Consider the following 13,472-nt stretch of genomic DNA (forward strand, 5'->3'; position numbering starts at 1 on the left):
TTCTAAGGCCTGGAGACTTTGAAGAGGTTGGTTTTTTTGGTATCAAATCAGCCATGGTTGTCCTCTCTTAGGCTTTATGGTCATTGAAATATCAGGATTAGCAAGTCTGGTTTTTGCTGCAGAACCTGCTGTACATCTTGTTCACTTGTAATTTCACACAATCTTTAGTCCTTGAGAGCAAACAAATACTGTGCTGAAGCTCAGTGCCTCCATGCCTTACTCTTACAGTTCACTCTGGTCCAAATCCACTGGAAGTTGAGGGAATGTTCAATTAATTCCAGCAGATTTTAAAGACACATCTCTTTTTAAGGAGACTTGAGAGGTAAGAGTGCAGAGAAGCAAGGGAGTGGTCAGCTTTCCTACATCAAGGTTGTTAACATATCATAGACATCAGCTAAAGCTTACAGGTCCATCTTTGGGAGAAGAACAGCATTTGGTAAGGAAATCACTTTGTCCAGACTAACCTTATTTTGCCCAAACTACGTTTAACTGCAGGGCACTGAGGTGCGAGTGTGTTTAGGGCAAAGCTGAAACATTTGTTTTTCCATAGTTGGCAGTTGTTTACCACTCTCCTGGATACACAGCTCTCTTCTGCAGTTCTGCTCAGAGACGGGCCAAGGTTCAGCAGTTAGAATAATTCTCCTTACAGGTGGTACCTGATCAATCACCTCGTGGGTGACATGTCACTGCTGACCTCTATATTACATTTCACTGTGGTAAGCTGTTCCTTTTCTCCCCTTTCCTTGCAGGCCTTTTCTTCACCCCAGGAACCATGCTGCACTTGAGTTACAATCCATTAGAGGCACCTCCCAGACTGACAGACTTTTAAAACTCTTTACACGCAGCAGCATGAAAAATCTTAGATGAGCTGGGGCTGTGTTACAGTGTAAATCACAGTAGAGACAGGACATGAAGTTGGCTTTGCAGAGGTTTCTATATCAGTTACTTCCCTCCCAGAAGTTATGTGGTCATCAAAGTTTTATTGTGTAGAATTGGTAAAAGAATACACTTGTATAGAAAGACACAGCAGTTACTTAGTGAAGGCCAGAGGAATAAGTAGTGTGTAACTGTTCCTGCTCGTGTGTTTTGAGGATAGAATTTTTCTAGCAATTCCACGCATGTCAAGTTTGATGGTGGTAATTTCTGGTGCTCTTGATCTGTGAATAGCTGTTCTTGCCATCTTGGTGGATAATAACTCATGTAGTTCATGCCTCGATCCCTCATCTGTCTGATTCTGTTTCCCTTCAGAAATCATAGCTGCTCTCCAGCCGTACCCAACACGGGACCCAAGGGCGCCTTCCAGGCCTTGTTACAGCTCAGGGCTGGATGTGGCAGCAACACCAAATCCTCTGCAAATGACATAAAGATGGCCATGGCCACCCTGAAGGTGCTGGGTGCTACAACCAGGTGGTGAAACAGCAGCAAAAGCTGCAGTACTGCATGTCTGAGCTCACTACATGTGGGCAGCAAGGCAGGGCCTCTGCGAATGCAGCCTGACTTTGGACCAACCACTCGGCCTTCCAGTACCTTGGTGCTTTCTCCACACATTTCTTGTGATTTTTACAAGGCTTCAAAATCTTTTAGTCTTGTTTTGGTCTGTATTCCCAAACATGGTTCGCTTACTTCCTTTTATTCAATGAGTATCTGTCAAACTCACCTGGAAGTGTCCAAGGCCAGGTTGGATGGGGCTTGGAGCAACCTGGGAGGGTGGAAGGTGTCCCTGCCCAAGGCAGGGGGTGGAATGAGATGAGCTTTAAGGCCCCTTCCAAGCGAAACCATTCTGGGATTCTGACTTTGTTTTCTATGACAAGAAATACACTCTCCCTTTTCAGAAATTCTTGTTTCTTGCTCCTGCTCACATTCCTGGCAAACATCCTCAGTTCCTCTTCTTAGGCTTTTTTCCTGTTTCTTTGTATTACTGTCTGTTTACTGTAGGGTCATTATTTTGCCCAATAATGTGTTTTATAGACAAAGAACCCCTCACTTTAGTGGGGACGTTCTGTCTGGCCCCAAGAGTTAAATGCCACTTCTGAGCCCTGCTAACACTTTATTTTTATGTGCAAGAAGAAAAGCTCTGTTGAACTGGCCCGAGATCAGAGATGCACGGAAATGAATTCAGGGCCCTGTGCAGTGTGCTGAGTGGATGCTGAGCTGAGCCGTGGTGTGTCTGTACAGGAGGGATAATATCAGCAGCTTCCTGAGCTCCAGCTGCTGCGGACAAAGGGCGCCTGAGTTACAGCCATTCCTGGAGGGAGGAACTTAAGGATGGAGGAATTCTAAAGAATGTGAAGGACAACCTCTTAAAAAATTGTAGGTGGAGCAACTCCAGGTTTTCCTAAGCCTGAGATTTATTCTCCTGCTTTGAATTAGTTGCCGTTGTAGCGCTTATCTTTTGTGCTTTTTAGCACAACCACCGTGACCTTTGTGCAATTGCATAAATTGGCCCGAGCACGCTGGAACAGTTATTAGGAACCCCTTTCTTGTGTTGTTTCCTGAATTCCCACATTGTGGCGTGATGTGTGTATGGAAACTGCTCGCTTCCTCCGCTGGCAGCCATTCAGATGTGTGCTGGAGCTCCTGAGCACCGGCCTGGGCGGGGAGCTGGGTGAAGGGAGGATACAGGGGGAGAGTGCTTTAAGGAAGAGAGTTTGGATTTCATGCAGCTTTGTTCTTTTGCAGTCCCGATAAGGCTGGTATCTCCAGTTGTGTGGGTTGAACACGAGCAGTGCTCCTGGAATAGGCAGCAGAGGAGCCGAGGTTAACACGCCTCGGGCAAGGCTCGCTGCTCCCCAGTGCCTGCATGAAGCAATGCTTGTGCTTTCCTGATGACTCTGCCTTCTCTCTTTACTCCCATATTTTCTTTGAGCATGTGGGAGGGAGACAGGATGTGTGACTGAAGCACAGTTTATAACTCTTTCCCTCGCTCTAGCTGTGCTAATTTCCCTTACAACGCTGCCCCACAGCATCCAGCAAATGCTGCCTTCAGTAGCTGCTTCTCCACTGCCTGTTTTTTTCCTTTGGCGTTTCAAACTGTAAGGTTATGGGATGTTAATGAGCTGTTTACATGTGTTTCTGAATTTCTTCCATTAAAACATTCCAGTGAATGAATGTTGGTTATGAGGGGGGAAAAATAGATGTTTATAGATGCTGCACTTGGGATTTCTGTAATTCGACTTCCTGAATTTTTGGCCAAGTCTTTCTTTTCAATGCTAACATTTGGGAATGTCAGAAAGGATGTATTTGCTCAGAGGGATTAAAAGGTAAATGGCTGAATCATGCCATCCCTCCTCACATGAAGGCCAAATTTAACAGTGCAAGGATTTGACATGTGGCCAGTTTTTGCACTTTCAAGTTTTTTTTTGGAAACTGGTGGCATCTTAGCCTCAAACTTTACCAAATTGGTACTGCTTAGTGGGCTTCATATTTGCATGATCAGGCCTTTATGTATTAAATCAGCTGTGGACACACCGTGACAGCTGCATTCAGTTTTCTGTTTCGCTCTTTTTTTGAAATTACGAGGTAATGACCAGGAGCCAAGTGGAAGCTGTCACTGGGAGATTGTCCTCCTCAGCAGTTCAGGACAGGAATGGCCTCACTGGGGGAGGATGCCAGCGCTCCCTATGCAAAAGCTGGAGGAGGAGGTGGATTGTGAGAAAGGCAGGGTAGATTGTTTGTACACAAATAAGTCCCTACTGAAGGACCAGTTTGTTATCTCTCAGCCTTGTTTAGACTGGGTATTTGCCCTGATTACAGGGACGGGGTGAGGAGAAGTTCTAAGGAGAAGTAATGCTGCTTAGCCCATTTCAGAACAAGAGCTTTGCCTCTCTGGTGCAAAGACTGGTTCCACTGCAGAGCTGACTTGTGTTACTGCCATTACTAATCCTCTATTAGATCTTCTAAAACAAGACTGCCTTAAGTATTTCTTTTTAGCAGCATTTTGGGATCCTTTTACAGGCTTTTGAATAGGGTCACATGCACAAAGGTCGTGCGTCCATGCTTTGCTCTAAAGGTTGTGGAATGTTTAAAGATAAACTGTTTCAGGAGTTGAAATTCCACACTCTGATTCCAGGCACTAAAGCTTTCAGCAAAAGCCACCTCTGAATGTGGCCACCATCTTTTATCATGTGATAAAATGCCGAAACACAGCAAAATCAGAGTTGTATTTGGGGAGAACTGCAGTGTCTTCAGTCTCATCTTTTCACACTGACCACTATTTCCAGCTGTGGCAGAGTAGTAGAGGTCTGTGGATATTTCCTATTAGGATAGCCTAAGCTTTGGAAGATGATGTGATATACATTTTGGTTTTAAGTAGAACATAATATACAGGGATCTCCTTTAATACCCTGCCTATATGCAGTTAGCCATGATCAGTTCTTGCCTCGCTTTCATTTATTTTCAGCATTTGGCCAGCAAAAAGATGAGTCCTGGGCTGGTGCACATTGCTATAAACCCATTTCAGTCCAATTGAACCCAGTTCCAGGGAACCCATTCCCTGCCAGTCCTGCCAGCTCGGCAGGTTGGTTTTGGTGGGGCTGACTCCTGTAGGTGCTTCCACAGCTGCCGAGGTGGCTCCTCCTGCAGAGGGACCAGGGCTGTCCTGGGAGGCACCGGGCACAGCATCACCTGCCAAGCCAGGCCGGGGAGAGGATTGTCCTGCTGTGCCGTGCTCTGCACTGGGGTGTTCTCACCTCGAATGTTTTGAACCGTTTTGGGCACCACACTCTAAAAAAGATATGAAGCTTTTAGAAGAGTGTACAAAGGAGGCCACGAGGATGGGAGAAGGTCTAGATGGAAACTCTCCTGAGGAGTGGCTGAGGTCACTCGGTGTGTTCAGCCTGGAGGAGACCTCGTTGTGGTCTTCACCATCCTCCCAGGGGCAGTGGAGGGGCAGCTCCGATCTCTCTCTGTGAGCACGGACAGGAGCCAAGGGAACGGCTGGAGCTGTGTCAGGGAGGCTTAGGTTGGGTATTCGGGAAAGGTTCTCGCCCCGGTGCGTGCTGGGGCACTGCCCAGGCTCCCCAGAGAATGGGCACAGCCGCAGGAGCTCCGGGAGCGTTTGGACGCCGCTCCGGGCACAGGGTGGGGTTGTTGGGGTGCGTGTGCGGGGCCAGGATCCGCGGCGCTGCTCCTTGCGGCTCGGCGCGGTCCGTGCGTCCGTGTGTCCGTGTGTCCGCACACAATAGCGGCGGGCGGGCGGGCGGGCGGAGCGGGGGCGGTGCCGCGGGCGGGGCGGGCCCGGGGGCGGCGGCGCTTCCTGCCCGCCCCGGCCCAGCGCTCCCGCGGGCCGCCCGCGCCCACAGCAGCGGAAGGAGGCGGAGGAGGGAGCCCAGCCGCCCGTGCCGCCCGCTCCGCCGCGCTCCGTGCCGCCCAGCCTGCCCGGGGCCGCTCCGCCGCCGCGCTCAGGTAACCGCGGAGAAGCAGCGAGCGCAGCCGAGCCCGCCCGGGCGCGATGCCGCGGGCCGCCCTTCGCTGCCGGGGCCGCGGGCGCTGCGACTGCCCCGGGCGGCGCTGCCACTGACAGCCGAGCTGCCAGCGCCGGGACGCGGACTTTCCCCTCTTTGTGTTTATTCTGCCGCTCTCGAGGTACCGCTATCCTCCTCCCAGCGACCGCGGGCAGGTCCTGGCTGACTCTGGGATTTTTTTTTTTACCCCGCTTCCAGCTCGATTGCCTGTTCTGAAAGTATATTTATTTTTAATAAAAGAAAAAGTCGAGCCACAAATCCAGTTCGTATCACATTCCCCGTACTGTGGAGTCCAGTTTATTTCTGCGGTTAAAAAAAGTTTACTCCCCCTCCTCCAGTTTTATTGACACTGAGGATGAAGAAGGATTTGCAAATGAAAGCGCCTTGAAATACAGCATCTTTTGGAGAGAGCTCTGCGGTTCTCCAGCCCGTTAAATCTCGAATTCCACCCTTTGCCCCTGCTGAATCCACTGTTCTGCCCTTTACTCTCTGGGGTAAAAAACCAAACAACAACAACAAAAACCCGAGGGGAAAAAGAATACCTTTGGCAGCAGGGAAGCTTTGTGTGACTGACCCAACGAGCTACAAGTGTCCAGTTTCTGAAAAGAAGAAAACCCTTTTGTCTTCAGCAGATCAGTAGGTAAGAGATGTGCTCACGCTGCAAGGGACTCTGCATTCTTTCTCCAGCCTTAACCTGGGAGTTAGACTGGCTCTCTTCTCTGTCAGCTTTTGTCCATCACTTCTCTCTCCTGTTAAGTTTGCTTTTCATCTTGCAAAAGAAAAAAAAAGAACAAAATACGCTCATCCACCTATGTCACCAGTGGTTGTAAATTGCCAAAACGAATAGTGATGTACTCGTGTGTAATTGGATTGAGTAAAACTCGGTGGAAGTCGCTGAAGTGGGTTTGTGTCAGGCTGTGTTTGAAAGCAGCCGATTCTTGTGGTGCTCTTTTCTTTTGAGAAAATAATTGCAGTCATTGTGCTTGAAATCCACGTGTTGAGATTGTCTTTGCTGGTCGTGCTGCACAGGGGAGCATCTATGTGCATTTCTGTATCACACGTGCAAACAGGGCTGCCACGATCGGCTGATTTCTTGTTTCACACTGGAATTTGTTTTACATTAAGTGCTTTGCTGCTGTGTCACAAGGTGTAGAAGTGTTGCACCCATTATTAGCACGCCTTAACAGATTATTGAACATGGTCAGGAGCACGCTTGGCACTGTGCACAGTGAATATGAGGGGATGTTTTCTTTGTTTTGAGATTTTTTCTTCCCGAAGTAAGACTGAAAACGCAGCAGGGACATGTGCACATAATAACTGGATGGAGGCCCAGTCTCTGTGCAGGGAAACATATTTTCAGAATACTCCTTTCTGTAGGGGCCAAGTGCTGAGTGTGTCCTGGTTTACAAGTGATAATACCACAGCGAGTGTCTCATTTTCCTTCTCCCCCAGCTCTGTACCCACATTCCTCCTTCTTTGCCACCAGGCATTTCTGCAAGGGAAGGACCTGTGGAATTTTGTGTGGCTGCTAGTGGGACTCCTTGTGTTAGGGAAGATTGTATTGTTCCCTGAGGAATCACACAGCATCCCCCAGCAGGAGGAACTGCCTGTTCATGTGGTGAAACCAGCCTTGACATTGAGCTCTTCCCCGCTGCGTGGGTTTTTCCTGTGGAAGATACAGGAAATGCTACACATTGGTCTGTCCTGCTCCCTGTTCCTCATTCTTTTTTAAGTTTTTTTTTTCCTTCCTCTTCCCCTGAGGGATTTGTGTGGGAAAAGAAGGTGGAATAGGTGGGGCAGCAAGGCAGCGTGCTGTGAGCTGCTGGACCCTCGGAGAGCCGGGGGTGCCTCAGTCTCTGCTGAGGTGCAGCAGCCAGTGGGGCACCTTGCGAGGGGACTGGGGCGAGTGACTGACCAGGATCCCTCCTGGGGCGGAGGGCAGGGTCTTGGTTTTGGCTGCTGTCTCGTGTTTTTCTGCTTGACTGTTTCAGGGCACCGAGCCTTCTTTACCACGTCAGGGTGGGAACACAAGAGCTGTGTTCTCGAGCTTTCCCTACGCCCTCGTGCTGCTCCCGTGTGAGCCATGGGCAGCATCACGTTGGTTTTTCAGGGCTGCTGTGAAAACATGAACCCTACCATCAGGCCCATGACCCTGTTAAATCTCTGGGTCAGACTTTCACCAGGGTTACCTCAGTGACTGCTCCTCGAGGGAGCAGGGTCATGAGCTGACCCTGGAAAAATCTGTGCTGTAGTTGAAGTTGCAGGTTCATCTGGGACACCTGGTCTCCCTCTCTTTTACTTCCAGGACAGTTATTTGCAACATAACCCCATCCTTCAAAGATTCCTGGGAGCCAGAAAGACAAGAATGATTTATTTTTCTTGAGGAAAGGGTGGGATTTCCAGATGGAGGGAATGGGGTGCCTGCTCATCCCACAAGCGCTTTGCCTTTTGGATTCTGGAGGGTTTTTGCAGGCAGTGCTGACTGCCCTGGGGAGGGGGCTGGAGGCAGAAGGGAACAGGGCAGAGTGGCCATGTGGTGGGACGTGGGCTTGGAGCTTGCCATGACACTTGAATTTAAACTGTGCTGGCTGATAGCTGGCTGATAGCTTGGTTCATCATCCTGCCTGCTCCTGGTGACACACAACATCAGATTGTGCCATAAACGTGGGACAACCAAAGCATTCCCCTTTCCTGGAGCACACTTTGGACTAATGCTTCGTGGCAGAGAATGCCACAGCTGGGCCACAAGTTTTTCGTATGCCTGTGATACAAATGTATAAAAATTCTCTGCGGCCTCTAATACAGCTCAAAGGGCAGCTGATTTAGACGTGCCTGAGTGTTGAGGTCAGGAGATCACATTCCATAGGTTACTAGATGAAAGTGCTTCAAGAGGGTATAGCATAAATATTTGATTCATGTAGAAGGGATTGGTGCAAATCCTTTTGTTCCTTCCCCAAAGATGTTCTTGAGGAAAAGCACTGTTAGGAGGGAAAAAAACCAAACCCACCGAACAACAGAAAACTTGTAACTTCTTTGTGCTAGAGGAAGTTGGATGGTAACATAGTGTGTTATTGCTGAATTCCACTAAAATTCTTCTCGTGGGATACACGGTCTTGGAGAACTCTGAAGGGAACTAATGTTTTTAAGTGTAAAATGACTCATAATGCATGGGCTCTTGAGGTTGGGTTTAACATTGTATGCAAACATTGCCAGCTGGTGGGGATCTTTTGGGATAAATAAGAACTGTATTTGCACAAGAAGGCTTGAATGATGCATTTCAGATGCATCCTGATTAGCATAAGCCATTCACTTTGCAAAAGAATAGCCAGAATCCCAGAAGTGGAGATAATTTAATAGTTCTCTTGTTCTCTTTAGTCTGTCTTGCATCAGCAGACTGACCAATCTTTTTGTTTATTTAGAAATAAGGTTGCGTTGCTTTGCTGCCACATTTTCCTAACCATGACAGTGCAATTGAGAATTTGCAACCCCAAGTTCTCAGAGCATAAATGCTTCTCCCACTTCTAGCCCTTCCTTTTGTTTCCAGTTGAGTGTGATGTGATTTATATTTTTTTTGGTGGTTATTTTGATAGAACAAATTGAACCATTTCATTCTTCCTAGGGCTCAGCACAATGATGCCTTGCTCCATGGCTGGGGCTTACTGTCACTGCAATAAGCAAACAGCTCAAGGAAAATTTGAGCTCATTAAAGCTTAATTTTCTTAATGTGGAGTAAAATCTAAGCTTGGTTTAGATTGTTGTAATAATGTATACACAGGAATAGGTCTTCAATTTTAGAATTATCAACAGTCCAAGATTGTGTTAATGTATAAATACTTCTGGCAGTGAAAGAATTTGTCTGTTTATACCCCTTGTGGGGCAGAAATACTTGTGCACTTTTTGTTTCATTCTTACTAGTGGCTTTTAAAGAGCTGCAGAGCTCTGACCTGCAGTGAAGACAAAACCCAGTATAATAAAGTTCTTACAAGTTCAGAGTATGCATTAAACTGAAACCTGGCTCCAAACACCTGTAAATGATGAGATTCTCTGTTTGGTGCAGAATATGTTGTGTGCTGGGCTCTGTTGTGAATTAAAAAGAAAATGATGACCTTGTTCTTGGCAAAAGATTCTTGGATTAATGGATGTTCCCACTTTGGGCTGAAGTGTAAATGCTTTCAGGATAAAGTAAGATGCCTGTTTTCCTCTATCTGGCTGTTGTTGCACATTCCCACATTTCACGGTATTTTCAGACGCTCGCTTTTGAAGAAGTCCTCTCAAAGGGTTCCTAATCAAAGCAGCTTTATGTATTTTTTCCCCTTCTTGCTATTGTGGACGATATAGTGGGAGTGGAATGTCCTTGGTTGCCAATGTTTGCTGCTAGGTATCCCCCTTCCATGGAGACCAAGTGTTTATAAAAGTGTGAGAACAGCCATTCTTGGGGATTGGCAATAAGGTCCAGGCTCTCTTTCTCCTCTTCTGTCCACTGAAATACAAGAGAGGACTTGGTTCCTCATAGAAGTGTTCCAAACTGCCTGTTGCTGGGGTTATACACTTGCAGGAAGCACTAGAGGATTTGTCAAAGTGATTTAGTCCATTGTGTTGAATCTGGGCCACAACTCATTTCTGTAAGCTCATTCCTTTCAGGAATTCTCTGCTTTTCTTACTTTCTGATGAGTAGGAACTTTCTAGGTTAGGCTTCCACGCGTCCTGGTGCCTGATCTTCTCTCTGCACGTGCCCCATATGTGGCAGCAGCATATTGTACACTTAAATCACTGTCTTTCATAAAAGAGCAGGCACCTACCTGCCCTGTGAGTCCAGTTTGGTTGCAGGAGTTGTTAAACCCTTTTATATAGGAGAGAGTGTATTCCCAAGCAGCTCTGGAATGCAGTGCTGGCCACAGGAAGAACTCTATGCTGCAGCCTCCATGGCCATACCTTCAGCTTTTCCAAAAGCATTTGGTCCATGCTTTGGACAGATCTGATACTGGAACTGTGTCCATGTGAAAGTAATGGGCTGTATGGAGAGCTCTAAAGTCAGCAATATCCAAATCTTGCATATTTCCTGGCTCTCCAGAGTAGCCTTGAAGTGTCATCTTCTGGACAGAAAAAAGATCCAACAACTTTGGGAAAAATAGTGTGAAGTTGTTCCTAGGAGCAATGAATTTTTTAATATGCAATATAATCTTTTCCTACTTGCCTACTATACCTGTAAGGGAAAGGAGTTTTTTGTGGTTGATGGAATTTGTGTTTACATGGACACTTGGATGTAGTTTTTAAAGTAAGAATAGATTTAAAACTTACTTGTGTATAAATGGCCATTCAGGGCAAACCAGGCATTTGATGTCAGCAGGAGCTCGGTGCATGAGGAGTGAATAGGAATAGAAAATGAAATATGAATTTAAAAAAAACCCCTGAGAACAGAATTCAAAGGCCTGTGGAAACAAACCCCTGAAAGCTTTAAAATCCTGCCTTGGAGTGGAGAGGTTTGCGTGAGGAGCTCAGCTTAGGTGCAGGAGGAGCGTGTGTTGGGGTCTCCCTGGGATGGAGCTGTGGCCATCCCTGGTGGTGGTTGTTGGATGTGTCCCTTGTCCTGGGCAGCTCCCACAGAGCTTGGCTGGCCCTGGAGAAGTGAGGGCTCCCTCCTGTTCCCAATAGCTGAGTGTCTCCTCTGCTCCTGGCAGGCACTCTGCATTCTTGGTCCTGCAGAAAGGCTTCAGAGATAAATGCTGCCATTCAGACTTGCTGCTTTTTTACTTTCTCATCCTCTCTGAGAATGACTTTTGTCTAGTTTGGTTGTGTCTCAGCTTAAAATAACTTTTTTTTTTTTTTAAATACTAAATATTTGAAATTCCTTGGGAGTTTGGAGAGGTCTTTGGTCATTTTCCTTGGTAACCACTGTTGGGCTAAGGCTCATCAGTACTGGTCACAGTATAGGACCAGACTTTGTGTAAATGACAAAAAAGTTTGCTGATCCAATAAAATTGGTTTTTAAAGGATTATTTGTATTAGCAAAGCACTTACAGTGTCCTATTGTAGACCAAGATGTTGTTGAGCAGTTCTCTTATATGAATCTTTATGAATTAAGCCAGTTTAGGATTTTGTTTGATGAATTAATTAGCATTTGTAAGACCTTGTCTAAGAGTTGTCACGGTAATATTTTCTTTAAAATGTTCTGTGTCTCTACACAACTTGTTTTTTGAAAGAATTACTTAATATATTAGGATTATTTACTGTAACCCTCAAGGAAAGTAATTCCACATTTCAGTGACTTTGTTCCCATCAGGGTTTGGTGGACTTTTCCTGCTGTTCTAATTTGGGTGGTTCTGTGTTCAGCTGAAACAAATTTGATTGCTTCATACTGGGGCTAGCCTGTCTTGTTGCGGGGCTTGGGAAAATATATCTTCCTTGTTTTCCCATTGTCTTTTTGAAAAGAAACAAAGCTGAAACCTCCTCTGTATTTTTGGAGAGCCAGAACTTAAAACCAGCGTGAGATGGCATCCCTGCCTGTGCTGGGGGGTTGGAATGAGATGGATTTTAATGTTCCTTCCAACCCAAACCAGTCTGGGGTCCTGGGATAGCCTGTGGAGGTGCACAAGGAGGTGGTAATCTGGAATTTTCTGGAGTCATCACAGCTGAGTGCTGATATTTGTGTTGGGTAAAAACAAATTTGGAGCACTTTTTACTGTAAATGATGAAGGTTGAAGAGACCAAGAGCCATTACGTAGCCTGTTCCACCCTTCCTTTGGGTAAGATCAGGGATCTGTGGAGAGCAGGCAGAAAAGAGCACTCCAAAGTTACATGAGAAAGAGCAGCTTTTGCTCTTGTGGAGTTGGGATTGGGTGTGGAGCGCTTGGATCTTCTTTAGGAAAAAAAAAAGTTATAAAAAAAGCTTAGCACTGCTGGGGGGAAGAGTGGATTTAGCATGTGATGAAAGCTCAGTGGATTTCTGATTTGGGGGAGCAGGGATGGCAGTAGGAAGGGTGTGTGGGACACTGCTGGCCCCATCCCCTGCTGCTCAGGGCGTTTGAAGGGAGCTTCCATGGAGCAGTCTCAAAAGGCTGGGATGGAGGTCAGGTTCCAGGGTTGTGCTGGGGGAGGCAAACTGCAGGATGTGTTCCCTTGGGAGACCCAGGACAGCAGCTTTTCCTGCCTGGAGAGGCTCTGGCACTGCATTCCTCAAGCAGGGGAGGGCTGAGTGCATTTCCTGCACAAGCGCTGCTGGCATTGACTGAGCTCTCAGGGGGAGCAGCGAAGAGCCGTGTGTTACCTCTGCTTTCTGTGCACTCAGAGAAGTTCATTTGGGCTCTAAATCTTTAACTGTTTTTCTGCAGCTGCTGAGGATCCTTTGCAGAAGTATCTTTTCCAGCTGTAGAAAACTCTCAGGGGCTCCTCTGCCTTCTGCTTGCACAAGTCCTGGGGTGCCAACATCCCTGATCCATTTAGGCAGGATCTGTGCTTGCTGTTACTACAGAAAATCTTCCTAGCAGTGATGAAGTTTCTGTTAGCAAGGCAGAAGTCGTGCTGGTGTGGTTTACACGAGGTTTCCTAAGCAATACACCTAAAACCAATTATTTCCTACTGTAACTGCATCTGTTTTAGCGTGGTTGCTGGAATACTCACATTGAAAGAAATCAATTCCCTGAGTGACATAGTTGTGGCAAGAAAAACCATCAGTATAGGCCAAGACTTAGCCAGTCACCACTGTGCTAAAACGAATCGAGTAATATCTTCCTCCCAGTGTGGTGATGAGGCTCAATTAATCATCTTATAGGTAATTAAAGGTTTTTTACAAGGTGCACATGAAAAGCCAAGGTGGTTATGATAAAAGAACAACACCAAAACCACTTTTATATCATCCCTGCTGTCTAAAAATGCAGTGGGCTGGATCTTCTGAAGGGTTTTAGTTTTAATTCATATTTTTAACCTCTGGCACCCACTGAGATCTCTCATTGGTGTTGGGCTATCCTAGTACTGCACTGGGTTTGTGCCCTTCCTTGGGCCACAGCATCTCTG

General features: G+C 46.8%; 1 protein-coding gene across 2 annotated transcripts in view; it reads left to right on the top strand.

The window, feature by feature from the left end:
* Positions 1 to 13,472, top strand: part of AMOT (angiomotin) — a 61,102-nt gene that overhangs the window by 5,782 nt on the left and 41,848 nt on the right. The window contains exon 1 of one of the 2 annotated variants that reach the window (XM_038164774.1): positions 5,256 to 6,102. The exons of the other annotated variant lie outside the window; for it this stretch is intronic. The gene's annotated coding sequence lies outside the window, so the exon portion shown is untranslated. Of the gene's footprint in view, positions 1 to 5,255; positions 6,103 to 13,472 lie in introns of those variants that run through there. 2 annotated transcript variants of the gene reach the window in all.

Source organism: Motacilla alba, chromosome 4A (assembly GCF_015832195.1).
Source record: "Motacilla alba alba isolate MOTALB_02 chromosome 4A, Motacilla_alba_V1.0_pri, whole genome shotgun sequence".
Classification (NCBI taxonomy): Eukaryota; Metazoa; Chordata; class Aves; order Passeriformes; family Motacillidae; genus Motacilla; species Motacilla alba.